General features: G+C 41.7%; 1 long non-coding RNA gene across 1 annotated transcript; it reads left to right on the top strand.

Annotated features, from left to right (window-relative positions):
• The first annotated feature begins 2,170 nt into the window (after positions 1–2,170).
• On the top strand, positions 2,171–12,565 carry LOC125485152. The gene is made up of 4 exons (XR_007263917.1): positions 2,171–2,301; positions 6,680–6,873; positions 7,532–7,728; positions 11,950–12,565. It is a non-coding gene; the product is annotated as an uncharacterized LOC125485152 (long non-coding RNA).
• Positions 12,566–15,210: the final 2,645 nt, after the last annotated feature.

Genomic DNA, 15,210 nt, shown 5'->3' on the forward strand with positions numbered 1-15,210 from the left:
CTAAGTGCATTGTTTATGGGGCTACTCAAGTCCACAGCAGCACACAACCAATTGTATGAGAAGAAATGCAATTTTCTTATGTTCCTCACATTCAGGAGCACTGATGTGGAGATGCCGGTGTTGGACTGGGGTGGAAAAAGTCAGAAGTCACATGACACCAGGTTATAGACTAACAGGGTTATTTGAAATCACAAGCTTTTGGAGCGCTACTCCTCCGTCAGGTGAAACGGTGTTGTGTGACTTCTGACATTGAGGAGCCCAACCTTGGAAGATGGCACCCAAAGCCTTCCAGACTTGTGAGAAGACCACACACAAATCTTGTAGGTTTAGGAGAATAGGAGGATGCCAACCAAGTTTAGTATTTCACAATACAATTCGTGCCACCATTAAAGTATGAAAGTCTGCCCCAAGTATCTCTAGTAAATCTGAATTGCACTCCTCCAAGGTCAATATATCCTTCTTGAGGTCTGGTGCCCAGAAATGCACTTTGGGTGTGGTCTAACTAAAGCTAAAGTTTGAAAAGAATCATGAATTCTGACATCTTATAAAAAAATGTTACATTACCTAATATTCCCGTACAAATATTCCATGAGTTCGAATTCACGCCCTTTAGAACTAAAACACCTGATGAGTTTGATCTGTGATTTCCCTTGACAATTTATTTTCCTTACATTCTCATGCATCTCATGCACACCCATTCTGTTTCCCCTTACGATCCAGTCCCGAGCTTCATTTATAATACATTTGTCATGAAAATCAGATACCTGTCTGTTATTTCAATCTCATGATATAATTAGTTGCCTAGCAATTGATATACATAGTCCCAACTTATTAATATTTTATGAGTCACTCAATTAACACCTTGCTGTTGCATATTATGGATTCTTGCAGCTTTGTAGAGTGTAAGGAATGATTTAGAATGTGAGATCAGGAGGGAGCATTTATTTTTCATAATATTAAAGATTGTTTACTTTTAGATGCTAAAACCAGATTAAGCTGAGCTGAATACTTGGAATTCACAGAAAGCAGTCCCATTTTAATCTTATTGTAGAGGGAAGATCATTGATGAAGGTAGGAAAGGTGATTGAGCCCATATTACCTTCATGTAGACCACTGCAGTGATAGCCTGGGGCTCTAATGATTGGTTTCCAACTACCATGACTTTACATAATTGTTTGCATATAGTTTACAGCGCAAAAAAGGTCCTTTCAGCCAAATTGGCCTTTGCTGGTGTTCTTCTACAAATGAATCTCCTCTCGTGAATACTTATCTACCTTGCCAGTGCATCCTATTTCTTTCTCCCTCATTTACTTACCCAGCTCCCTTTTAAATATATCTGCGCTACTTACCTTAACTAGTCCTTGTAGCAACTCATACCACATTCTATTACTCTTTGGGTAAAAAAGGATCTCTTGAATTCCCCGTTGGATTTATTTGTGACAATCTTACATTTATGACTTAGTTTTGGGCTCAACATAGGCAGGAGGATTTTCTACTGTCATATTTTCCTTAATCTTATTGTGGTCTCTATGGTTACCTTGTAGTCTTAGAAAAGTATCCCAACGTTTCCTGATTGGTGAATTATTGTCTGCTCTGGTATCATCCTTGCAAATCTTTTTTAAACTTTTATCAGTGATGTTACATCCTTTGTATAACATGAAGACCTGACTTGTTCACAACCCTCCCAGTGTGATTGAACCTATGTTCAATACAAGTTTAATTGCAGCCCAGTTTGTTTTGCCTTATTACCTGCATTACTGCTTTTGGTAATTTGTATATGTATCCCACTGAGCAATGCTGCTCCTCCACCCTATTTATACTTTTCCAGCTTAAGAGGTACGCGACCTTGTATTCTTCCTATCAAAATTCATGACCTCACACTTGACAAATGTTGAAATTTAATTGACAATTGTGCACCTATTTAGCAAGTTTATTAATGGTTTCTTGAACTTTGTTGCATTTTTTTCTTGAGTATTAATTATATTCACGCTACCATATACATACAACATGTGGCTTTAATTGCTGGAAGGTTTTGGAATTGCCGTATTGATCACAGTTTTGCTATTGCGTGGTGCCACAATCAATTGAACATTGCTATGATTTTCATTGCCAGGATTTGTCAACTCTTCTGCCAAGCTACTCCTGAGTTTATTTCTAGATGAGGTCTATGATATGTTCTAGAGTCCAGTGGTTCTGGACTGAACATTAGTGAAGAGATTATTGGTGAACAGTGTTGTTTCAAGACACAGATGAAGATTTTTTTCAGAGCTTCACTGACGGTTGAGGAGAGGCTAAAGAGTGGTAATTAACTGCAAGAGTTCATCTGCTTTTTACTGGATATGTCTTATTTCTTTTTTCTCTGCAGGTGCGCTGGCAGACTGCCAGACAAAAACTGCCATGAAATTTGAGCTGATGCAAAATGCATCAATTTTGAGACTTTCTTTCCTTGTTTGTTGATAACTTGTTGGCACAGATAGAGAACAGAAGAAATGTTCTTGCTAGGTCTTACTTGATTCTGTGTGTTACAGGGCATTAGTGGCAGCAGAGAAATGTAAGCAATTGAAATTATGTAAAAGTTATCTTATTCATTAATATGTTGTTTTAAATATAAATGTGGCTCCTGGCTGAAGTAATTGTGTTTGCAATGTTTGGTATTGTGTAGATTTGTTACAGCATTAATGAGACATTGTATGGCAGCCCTGTTTACCTGTGGACTTTTTTATATTCTTAAAAGTGTACCAAGTATCATTTTGAATGCCGTATGTTTGAAAAATTATTTTCATGGGATGTGACCGTCGCTAGTTAGGACAGCATTTGTTGTCCTTATCTAATTGCACTTGAGAAGATGATGGTGAGCCGCCCTCTTGAACTTTTGCAGTCCATGGGGGTACAGATACACCAACACAGTTTGGAAGGGAGTTCCAGCAGTTTGACTCAGTGACAGTGAAGGAACAATGATATTGTTTCAAGTCAGGATGGTGCTTGACTTAGAGGGGAAATTGCAGGGGACTGGTGTTCCCATGTATCCACTGCCCTTGACCTTCTGAATGGTGAAATTCGCAGGTTTGGAATAACCTTGGAGAATTACATCTTGAAGATGGTACACATAGCTGCAACTGTGCATTGGTGTTGAAGGGAGTAGATGCTTAATGATGAATGGGTGCTGATCAAGCAGGCTGTGTTTTCCTGGTTGGTGTGAAGCTCCTTAAGTGTTGTTGGAGCTGCACTCATCCAAGAAATTAGGGAATATTCCTTCGTGTTCCTGACTTCTACCTTGTAGATGGTGGACAGGCTTTGGGGAGTCAGGAGAGGACATGAGTTATTTGCTGGTGAATTACCAGCCACTGACCTGCTTTTATATCTCACCATATTTACTTGGTTAGTCCAATTCAGTTTCTAGTCAATAGTAACCCATTAACTTAACATTGATCTTCAGCATGCAAAGCAACCTACTTTCTGTTGATTATTGAGTCATTGAGTCATACAGCACAGAAACAGACCATTCAGTCCAACTCATCCATGCTGACCAAGTTTCCCAAACTAAACTAGTCCCACTTGCCTGCATTTGGCCTATATCCCGCTAAATCTTTCCCATTTGTGTACTTATGTAACTGTCTTTTAAATGCTATAACTATACGTGCATCTACCACTTCCTCTGGCAGCTTGTTCCACATAAGCACCACCCTCTGTGTGAAAAAGTTGCCCCTCATGTCCCTTTTAAATCATTCCCCTCTCACCTTAAACCTACGCCCTCTAGTTTTGGACTCCCCGACCCTGTGGAAAAGACCTTGGATATTCACCTTATCTGTCCCCCTCATAATTTTATAAACCTCTATAAGGCCACACCCCACCTCCCTGTGCTCCAGGGAATAAAATCCCAGCCTATCCAGGCTCTCCTTATAACTCAAATCCTCCAGTCTCTGTAACATCCTGGTAAGTCTTTTCTGAACCCTAGCAAATTTAATAATATCCTTCCTATTGCAGGGTAACCAGAAGTGAACACCGTACTCCAAAAGTGGCCTCACCAATGTCCTGTACAACGTCAATATGATGTCCTGAAGCAGTCATGAAGAACAATCGATCAATTGTCACATGGCAATATTTTCACTAAGACCACCCATTAAGACATGGTGTAATATCAGTCCTGGGATTGCAAAAATTTTATGTAATGTCTTTTAATTACTGCCTGAAGCCTTCAGTTTAACTAATCATTGAAAAGAATTTCTGCATGTCTGTCTGTTCTAAATGCACTGCTCTTATACACCTTTTTGTTGTTGACCTTAAAATTAATATATTATACTGAAATATATATATATATATTAATTATATACTAGGACTTTATAACCTAAGTTACCTCATTCCCCAGATCAGAAAGATATCGCTAGTGTTTATCTGCACTGTCGTCAGTGTTTCAATGTTTCCTCAGAAAAATGACCCTGAGAGGACACTATGTACTCTCTGACAATATTGACAGTGACGACTGAAGTATTTATTTTAAATGATATATTTATTGTCTTTTGAAACGTTTATAACAAAATGGAAATGTACACGGTTATTCCAGGAATGTGTGATTTACCCATTGTGTCCCTTATTAAAATAAAAGCAAATACAATGGACGCTGGAGATCCGAAATAAAACCAGAAAGTACTGAGAAAACTCAACAGGGCTGGCAGCATCTGTGGAGAGAGAAATACAGTTAATGTGTTGAGTCTGGTATGAATCTTCTTCAGGAGAAGAAAGGAGCTGGAAAATTATGGTTTTTATGCTAGCTTTATTTTATATTCATTTGTGGGATGTGGGCATCACTGGATGGCCAACATTTATTGCCGGTCCCAAATTGCCCTTGAGAAGGTGGTAGCGAGCTGCCTCCTTGAACTACTGCAGTCCACCTGCTGTGGGTTGACCCACAATGCACTTAGGGAGGGAATTCCAGGATTTTGACCCTAAGACAATGGCAATATATTTCCAAGTCAGGATAGTGATTGGCTTGGAGGGGAACTTGAAGGTGGTGGTGTTCCCATATGTCTGCTGCCCTTGTCCTTCTAGATGGAAGTGATTGTGGGTTTTGAAGGTGCTGTCTGTGGATCTTTGGTGAATTTCTGCAGTGCATCTTGTAGATAGTACACACTTCTGCTACTGAGCATTGGTGGTGGAGGGAGTGGATGCCTGTGGGTGTAGTGCCAATCAAGCGGCTGCTTTGTCCTGGATGGTGTCAAGCTTCTTAAGTATTGTTGGGGTTACACCCATCCAGGCAAGTGGGGAGTATTCTATCACACTCCTGACTTCTGTTTTGTAGATGGTGGACAGGCTTTGAGGAGTCAGAAGGTGAGTTACTTGCTGCAGTTTTCCTAGCTTCTGACCTGCTGTTGTAGCCATTGTGTTTATATGGTTTGTCCAGTTGAGGTTCCGGTCAATAGTAACCCCCAGGATGTTGATAGTGAGGGATTCAGTGATGGTAACACCATTGAATGCCAAGGGGTGGTGGTTAGATTGTCTCTGATTCGTGATGGTCATAGCCTGGCATTTGTGTGGCATGAAAGTTATTTGCCACTTGTCAGCCCAAGCCTGGATATTGTTCAGATCATGTTGCACTTGAACATGGACTGATTCAGTATCTGTGGAGTTGCGAATGCTGCTGAACATTGTGCAATCATTGGTGAACATCTCCATTTCTGACCTTATGATGCAGGGAAGGTCACTGATGAAGCAGCTGAAGATGGTTGGGCCTAGGACATTGCCCTGAGAAACTTCTGCAGAAATGTCCTGGAGCTGAGATGATTGACCTCCAACAACCACGTTCATCCTCCTACGTGTCAAGTATGACTCCAACCATGGAGAGCTTGCCCCCGATACCCATTGATTCCAGTTTTGCTAGGGCACCTTGATGCCACACCTGGTCGAATGCAGCCTTAATATCAAGAGCTCTCACTCTCACCTCACCTCCAGAATTCAGCTCTTTTGTCCATGTTTGAACCAAGGCTGTAATGAGGTCAGGAGCTGAGTCGCCCTGGTGGAACCCAAACTGAGCGTCACTGAGCAAATTATTGCTGAGCAGGTGCTTAATAACACCTTCCATCACTTCACTTTAGTGAGAGAAGGAGGAGGAGTAAGTGGAACAGAATCTTAAATGTTTCAACGAGATCACCTCTCATTTTTTTAAACTCCAAAAGGATACAATCCAAACCTGTTCAGCCTTTCTTCATAAGATAGTCCCTTCATGCTAGGAGCTAGTTGAGTTGGCCTCCACTGAACTGCTCCAAAGCAAGTATGTCCTTTCTGAAGTAAGAGGAAAATATAAATTCATAAGGTAACAGCTACAAAAAACCCCAGCAAATCACAACCAAGCTGATCTTGTTTTTATCCCTTTTCTATAAAAAAAAGTTTCTATCAAGTGTCACTGATAACAATTACCCATCACACCCTGGCAATGACCTCCTACAACCACTTCCAGTTCAGGAACAGCTTCTTTCTGGCCGTTATCAGACTGTGAATGGACTCTAGCCTTAAATAATGTATCCTGCAATGTAAACTGTATGCCTCTAAGTCTTTTTGATCTGTACATCCTTTACTTGCTGTGATCTGCCTGTATTGCTCGTAAACAAAGCTTTTTACTGCATTTTGGTACACATGACAATAAATCAATCAATTAATCCTGGGTGATTTCTTTCTCCTCCTTTAGCCCACTGTGTTTTCATCAATCGCAGATTCCCTGTCACTGCTTTAGGTGCGATCGCTTGATTTAGCCAAGACTAAGGATGAACCTCAGTCCCCACTTGGTGGAATGAATAAGTCAATCACTACGGGCAGATTCTTCCCAAGCCCCTACCAACATGGACTCTGGCAGGAAATGTGGGACAATTTGTGACAAGTCAAGTAAGGCTTTTTTCATTGAGAGGAGCAACATTTTCCGACTAAATTCTGGTCACCAAGATGAGATTCTCATTAATGAGACGCAAGACACCTCTTAACAAGGGTTATCACTCATTATTACCCTCACTATTTTAATCTTTCCTCATTAATATACAGTTTTCCATTCTCTCAGCCACCATATGGAAGCTATACATTGAGAATTCCTGACATGAAAGTCAGAGTGTGTACCTGGAGACTCCAGAATTCCACTTGTCCCTTCAGAATCCCATCTTGGGCACTTGTCACCAATGTCTCTATGAGCAGTGACCCACTTCACGTTCAGGAGTGCAGCTATCTGACACATATGAGCCTCTCTGCACCCTCATACCACATCCACCTGATCTGCCTATTGTACATTTCTGCACTTCAATGCTGCATTTTGGGGTACATAAGCAACTATCATTGGAATGATGCTGCAGGGACACTTTGCACAAAGGGACGGGCACCCAGCTCACAAATTAAACCAGGCTGTATCCCAGGGCTGCTCACTTGCTGTCTTAGTGCTCACTGTCTTAAGGCCTACCTAGAATTTTACAGCATCCCTGCCTTGCCTTGCCTTTTTAGCACTTTGCTCCCTCAGCCACACTTTAAAGACTCACAGTACATCTGTCATCTCTTGCAGTTTTATGCAGGAACAAAGCCAGACAACTTGTCGCACGGTCAGCAGTCATCTGTCAAGAGATGGTCATGTTGTTGAAGTTCAAAACCCATAAGGATGACACAGAGGGCTACCAGGAAGGAGATGTGGAGATTTGAAGGTTTACCACGTCAGACAGACAGAGCCTGAGACTCACTGTTCAAGGAGTGACTGTTGTTGCAGTAAGTATCAAGTGCGCACTGGAGATGAAAATGTTTGCAACTAGACCTGCAGTGCTATGTTCTGCAAAGGAGGGGACTTCAAGCAATGTGAGACCCTTCAAACAGCAACACCATTACACAGATATCCCAGCACTGAAGCTGAAATACACCTTCGAGCAGTACATGCTTTGTGAACTGTACGCAATCAGCAGCTTCTCTCTGCAGTCCAAGTTCTTGCCCCAAGAACTCCTGACCATACCATGCAAGATAACAACCAAATCCCACTGAGGTGTGTGATGCAATAGCAATGTTTGTCTACCTGGAAAGTTGAAGCCCAGTGCCTAAGTAGCAGCAACCTGCATTTTAACCATTGCCTGCATATGGGGAACATGCCCACTTCACACCTTGGACCACAGAATATCATGTTGTGCTAAAGATGGGTGGGTTCTCTATTTCCGATTTTACAGTTGCATCCAGCTCGCACACACACGCATGATGTCAAAAGAAAACATATATACTAATGTGATACCATTTTTGCAGTGACATTTCACCCACGCCATCTATGTCCCCTCAGAGGTTTGTCTTCTTTCTTTCCATCCGATTGCATCTAGGTACAGTCCCAGAGTGGGCAGCAGGCATGGAGGGAGCCTGCCTACAGTGGAGCCCATTGGCCTTGGAGGTTTGGTCAAACAACTCTAGGTGATTTGTGTCTAGACAGCCCAGACATGCAGAGTGTATCCTACACAGAAGCAAATGCACTCTCCTGGGCTTGAACTCCCACAGGCTGAGGGTGGCAGGTACGGTGGGGATGGAGTGCCCTCATAACAGAATCTGGAGGTGTGGGAGGGTCTGTACATGGTTCCTCCTCCACTGTGTCTCGGTGTGCTGAATGGGCACCTGGAGTGTGGTCCAGATCTCCCATCCCCCTGTTGGTGCTGACTACCAGCGGCTAGAACAATGGAGTATATACCTGTGCATATCCATCAGACACTGGGTATGCTGGACCTGGCTCTCCAGGGCAGCTGCCAACCTGTCCATGGAGGCAGGCAGATGCTGGCATGCCTGAGACAGCAGAGTCCCAACTGCATTGCTGCATTGCTGCAGCCTTTGTGTCAGATTGCCCAGTGCCCCTGACAAACCTGCTTGCTGCTCTTGAGTCTGTTTGTCAACACCAAGGAAGTTCCTCATTGTCAACACCATAAGGTCCTCTCCTGCCTGGGGCTGAGAGGGGCCCTGGTCTCCAGCAGCCCTCTGAGTGCCAGCGACCTGGGACATTCCTTCTTCAGCCAGTCGCACAGATATGTCAGGCAAAATATCAGCATCACAGGAGGAGGCAGCATTGCTAGTGCTTCCTCTGAGATATCTGTGCCCTCTCCTCAGAGGTAGAGAAGGGCATGTCTAACGGGTTGGCCTCCTGACGATGGGCAATGTGGACTAATGCCTGCAGGAGACAAAAGAGTAAATGTCACGATCAAGGTGTGGACATTGTGGCATGTGGATGGTTTGTAAAAAAGAGAGTAGCACAACAATGCCAACAACTTGGTTGCCAGGATATGGAGATTTCAGCATCTCCACAGGACCGGTCCCAATCTTCACCAGGTCAGGCCAACATTTTCTTACCATAGGATGTAAAGTGACAACTATCTGACACCCCACCATCTACCTTTGCTCTTTTGGCCCTGTACTGGGCCATTTTCCAAGAGAATGAGGCTTGAGAGAAAAGGAGGGATTGAGGGAGATGAAAATGGGTGGCACGGCTGTTGGTGCTGGTACAGGAGGGGGAAACAATAGTGACATGACTCTAGTGAGGGAGCAGGCAGTACAGAGGCCATGCAGGTTTGGGCATGAATTGAGTTTGAGGTGGCAAGAGTGAGTGAGGGAAGATTTTCCATGCAATATTGAGAATGATTGACTGTGAGCCTTGGTGGGATTTGGATGCAGTAACAGAAATAGAGTGAGGGTGAGGTAGCAAATGGTAGAACTTACCATAGTGGAGTGGAGAAGGTCATTGACTAGCAGAATGTCCAGGTCCTGTCCCCAGTGCAGGCCACCAAATTCCCATCTCAGCTTTGACAGGGAAAATATCTACAATCGTTCAGAGTAGTTCTGGTCTGCCAGTGCTTGACTGGCTCCGGATGGCTTTTTAAATATGGTGCTGATGTATATTCCAGGAAGTCCCAGCAATGGCAAGTACTCATGGCTAAGGAGAGTGGAAGAATTGACTAGCACTGGATAAGAAGGACAGCATGGTAGATAGTTAATGAGGCAATCTTGGGATGATCGTGTGAGAAAACACATTAGGCTTTGCAGAGAGAAACTTTCTATAAAACTTGACGAAAATGGTAAGATTCAGCCCAAGGTAACTTGCTGAGCCTTCTGTGGAGCTCCATGACTTGCAGCTATGAGTTGAAAATTGAAGTTACTTATGGTTCAGGCTATTTTTGTTGCTTGTCTTTTCCTTTTAATATTATTTTACGTTCGAACCCAGAGTGAACTGTTGATTCAATGTCTCTGGAACTGCCCTCAGAACTTACTCAAACTGCCTCTCAGTGTCTCTCTGCCAACTCCTTCTACCTTGACATCTTCTCAGTGTTTAAGTTGATAGTCAGGCTATCTTTTCAGATTGTGAAGCTGTGATTGAGATTCCTGTGTGGCTGTTACAGTGGCCAGTTTACATTTAGTCATTCAACTAACACTTAAAATTAGAACAGTTATTTAGGAGGCCAAGTTTGCCTGGTTTGTATAAGACTAATCCCTTGCATGTCAGGACTGATGAATGAAGAGAGATTGCATCAGTTACGGCTATATTCACTGAAGTTTAGAAGAGTGAGGGGGAATCTCATCGAAACCTATAAAATTCTACCAGAACAAAACAGGGTAGGTACAGAAAGGATGCTACAAGAAAGATGCTGGTAAACTTGAAAGGGTTCAGAAAAGATTTACTAGAATGTTTCCAGGATTAGAGGGTTTGTATTATAGGGGGAGGCTGATTAGGCTGGGGCTATTTTCTTGGATTGTCAGATGCTGAGGGGTGACGTTATAGAGGTTTATAAAATCATGAGGGGCATGGATCGGGTGAGTAGTCAAAGTCTTTTTCCTAGTGAGTCTAAAACTAGATGGCATAGGTTTAAGGTGGGAGGGGTAAGATTTAAAAGGGACCTGAGGAGCAACTGGATGGGCAAATGAATAGGAAGAGTTTAGAGGGATATGGGCCAAATGCTGGTAAATGGACCTAGATCAGTTTAGGATATCTGGTCAGCATGGATGAGTTGGACCAAAGGGTCCGTTTCCATGCTGTACAACTCCATGACTCTACGACTGGGAGTTCAAAACCTTGGGTCGCAGCCTATGGATATTGGGTAGGCTATTTAGCACTGAGGAGAAATCTTTTTATCCATGGTGAATCTGTGAAATTCAATGCCAAAACTTTGACTGCTTTCACAAAGGATACAGATAGTTCGTAGGGCTAAAGATATCAAAGGGAGAAAACAGGAACAGGATACTGAATTGGATGATTAATCATGATTATATTGAATGACAGAGCAGACCTGAAGGGCTGAATGGCCAACTCCTGTTTCTAATTTTTATGTTTCCATGACTTGAAGGGGTGAATGGCCAACTCCTGTTTCTATTTTTTATGTTTCCATGTAAAAAAAAGTGTTGATGAACACGAATGAGAGAAGGATCCTTAAGTCCAAAGCATTAATGTTTGAAAGCTTGAATGCAGCTAGGTAAAGCTATGAGAAAAAACACAGTAATTATTAGTATAGGGAAAAGGCATGGGTTAGACCACAGCTGCAGTACCATTCTGTTTTGGACATTTTGGTACAGATTTAAACACATAGACAGATAGTGTACCTGGGTAATAGCTTGAATGGGAAAATGCAGTTATGGTGAGAGACTTGAGATACTGGATTTTTTTTATTGGAATGACTCAACGGCATAGAGGCTACATTCAAGAAAATATGATCTAGATGCTTCCTAGTCAGCTGTGCTCAAAGCAAATTTGCCAAATTGTTAACATCAAACTCAGACATTTCCATTCTCAGTGACTATCAACAGACCGTAAAGAATGATACTTGTTTCTTTGACTAAAACCAATTCACTTATTTTCCTAAATGTTGTATTTTATTAGAAGGTAAGCAATGAATCAGAAATCAAAGTAATCTCAAACTATGATGTGGACAAGGCCACTGCTTCCTGATCCCCTAACACCTAATGTTTTGACTTGCTCTCTTTCAGGTCCTAACCTCAGCCGTCAGCCAAATACTCCAGTTCTTCTGTCAGAGGCTGTCGCACGGCCTGGCTCGGTATGAATCATAGGCTTCAACAAATGGGAAGGCATTTAAATTGGTGATGGCAGTTTAACAGCATGTGTGACAGCCAAATTGGGAGACATACAGAAGAGGATGCTACAGGAAGAAGAGACTTATCAATAAAACAATAGCGGAAAAGTGAGAAACAATCAGAAAAGTGCAAACAGTGCAGTAAGAAAAATCCACATAGAGAGAAAAAGAGTGGAATTCAAAGAACAGCAAGCGCAATAGAAAAAAAATTTAGAGACTGAACAAAAAAACAGTCAAAAACAAGACAGACCCAACCATTTGTCTTAAGAAACTCAATGTGTGATCATCAAGTTTTACATATGAGACTGTTACTGGCAAGTTGCTGATGGTGCTTTTGTGTTAAGTATGGTGTACCATACAGACAATAAGTTGAATCTATGTTTTTTCTATCTGATTATATTTTCTCTGTGCTTGCAGGTTGAATTTTGACAGTTTATTTATTAAACTTTGTACAATTTGTACTCCTGAAATCGTATGACAGGGCATGTGACACATCGACATCCATACACAATGATGGCATAAATTCAACTGTCTTCCTTCATGCCGATTACCAACAAAGCACTGTAGCACTTTTCACATTCATAGCACCATAGCAACACCCAACATCAGTCAATCAAAACAATTCAATATTCCTTGGGAAGAAGAACTCAGGTCTCCTGAAAACGTGAAACACCAGGGTAGTGGCAAAGTTCATAATGAAAGACAGCAAAACAAAACATCCATGCTGGATATTACCTCAGTCTTTTAATCAACAAATTAACAATCCTCTCACAGACTTCCGAAACAAAATTGACTACACTCCAGAAGACCTGGAGCTGTTTTTTATCCCCATCACAAATAAACTCTTCAACAGCAACAACTATAGCCAATGTATATTTTCATTAAAAATTTGAAAGCAAATCGATATCCCCCTAATAAAATTGTAAATGATACAAACCCAACTCTTGTAAATACAGTCAACTAACCCTATTGTTACTTGTCTGCAATAGAATATGATCATTGTATTTCAACGTAGCAAAGATTCGAAGATATCATACAAATCTAATCTGTTTTCAAAATGCTCAGAAACAGCTTTCATTTCCAAAGTGCAAAGATTGATTTTCAGAACTTACTGAGCACTGAAGGTAAAAGTGTGCAGCGTCACCAAATTGAGTGTTTACGTAATTCATCCTTTGTAGAATATATTCCAACGTGGTAACCAAACAAGATGCTACGACACTCCAAAACTTTCCATCACAAACAAGATTATAGAGTCATAGAGCTATACAGCATGGAAATAGACCCTTCGGTCCAACATGTCCATGCCGACCAGATAAATTAATCTAGTTCTGCCTTGTAAATGTTGTAATTGTACCAGCCTCCAATACTTCCTCTGGCAGCTCATTCCACACATGCACCTCTTTACATTAATCTTCATTGTTTGTTGGGATCATATAAATATCATTGGTATTTATTGTGAATAACTTCCACATAGTCTAACTAGAAAATTTATCCTTTCATTCAGTACGATTCTTCTGATTACCTCAATGAATTAAAGTTATGCTTATGTTTCAAAGTACAATTAAGGAGAATCTCTTCACTATTTCCACTCTACAGTGGGCAGGGTAACACTGCCAATGAACATTGAAGTTAGGTTCGATACTACAACAACATTCATAGGATCTTTATGTAAAAATAAGTGCCCACAAAACAATTATTACCCCGAGATCAAAATCCTCGAACTGCCTATCTAACAGCCCTGTCATTTCCTCAGCTGAACAGCCATGTTCAAGAAAATGGTTCGCCACCATTTCAGGGCATTTGGGGTTGGGCAATAAAAGCAGGCATTACCAGCAATTCACATCCCATGAGTGAATAAAACATACCGTATGTTAACAAACATTGTATATTCCATCCTTAATTCAAGCTCTGAGAGGGACCAGTTAGCTCACTTGGCTTGATGGTTAGTTGTGATTAAAGGCAGCAGCATGGGTTCAATTCCTCTCTCGGCTGTGGTAGAATTGCCTTTTTGTTCTGTCCCTGAGAGTGTTGGGCAAAGGTAAACAATGGCCGACAAAAGCTGCCAAGTAAACAGCTCAGGGTGATGCGTCAACAGACAATGTGACCATGAAACTACCATTGGTTGCCATGAGAACTCATCTGGTCCCCTTAGGGAAGGAAATCTGCCACTCTTACTTGGTCTGGCCCATGTGTGATTGTAGACCCATAGCAATGTTCTTGAATCTTAACTGCCCTTTCCAGTCAGTTTAAGGGATGGGCAACAAGGCTATGTTTTTTCCCGTGAATGGCATCAGGTGCAGCAATGAGTGTTGTTGTGCAGTGACATTGACTGACACAGTATTGCTGTCCAGCGACAGAGACACAAGAGCCACCTGGCAGAAAAATGATGATGCCAGGGACAAAATTAATGGCACAAGGGACCAACTGGCATTGCTGCCCTTGCCCCTGCCCCAAACTGAATTGGCACAAGGAGCTAGGAAAGACTGTGAGATTAATTGGCCCAGGCAGCAAGGAGGATTCTTTTAAATATTAATTAACTTTAAATAAAGGTGGGGGCAGTCTGTGAACAAGGTGACAGTGACATGTCCCCAAACAGTAGCCATACTGTAAGAAAGGGTACAGATCAACAAATGATAGGAGTATGTAACAAGAACAGAGCAATAATTATGGATGACTATAATCTTCATTTTGATTGGATCATATCAGTTGGAACAGGCTATCCTGGATCTGGTAATTGGGAATGAGGCATGTTTAGTAAATGATCTCAGAGTAAAAGATCCCCTGGGAAGTAGTGATCATAACACGGTAGACTTTAATATTCAGTTCAAAAGAGTGAGAAACATGTGTTGGAAACGACTGTGTTTAACTTAAATAAAGGGAATTACAATGAAATGAGAATAGAGTTAGCTAAAATGTGCTGGGCAGACAGATTAGCAGGAATGATAGTAAGCAAGCAATGGCAGGCATTTAGGGAGGTAATTCATGACTCTCAGCGAAAATATATCTCAATACAGAGGAGAGATTCTAATAGAGGGAGAAACCAATCATGGCTAACCAAGGAAATTAAGGAGATTATAAAGTTGAAAGAAGAAGCATATAACGAGGCAAAAGTCAGTTATAGCCCTTAAGGCTGCGATAGTTCAGAATCCAGTGAAAG

Source organism: Rhincodon typus, chromosome 16 (genome assembly GCF_021869965.1).
Source record: "Rhincodon typus isolate 14 chromosome 16, sRhiTyp1.1, whole genome shotgun sequence".
Classification (NCBI taxonomy): Eukaryota; Metazoa; Chordata; class Chondrichthyes; order Orectolobiformes; family Rhincodontidae; genus Rhincodon; species Rhincodon typus.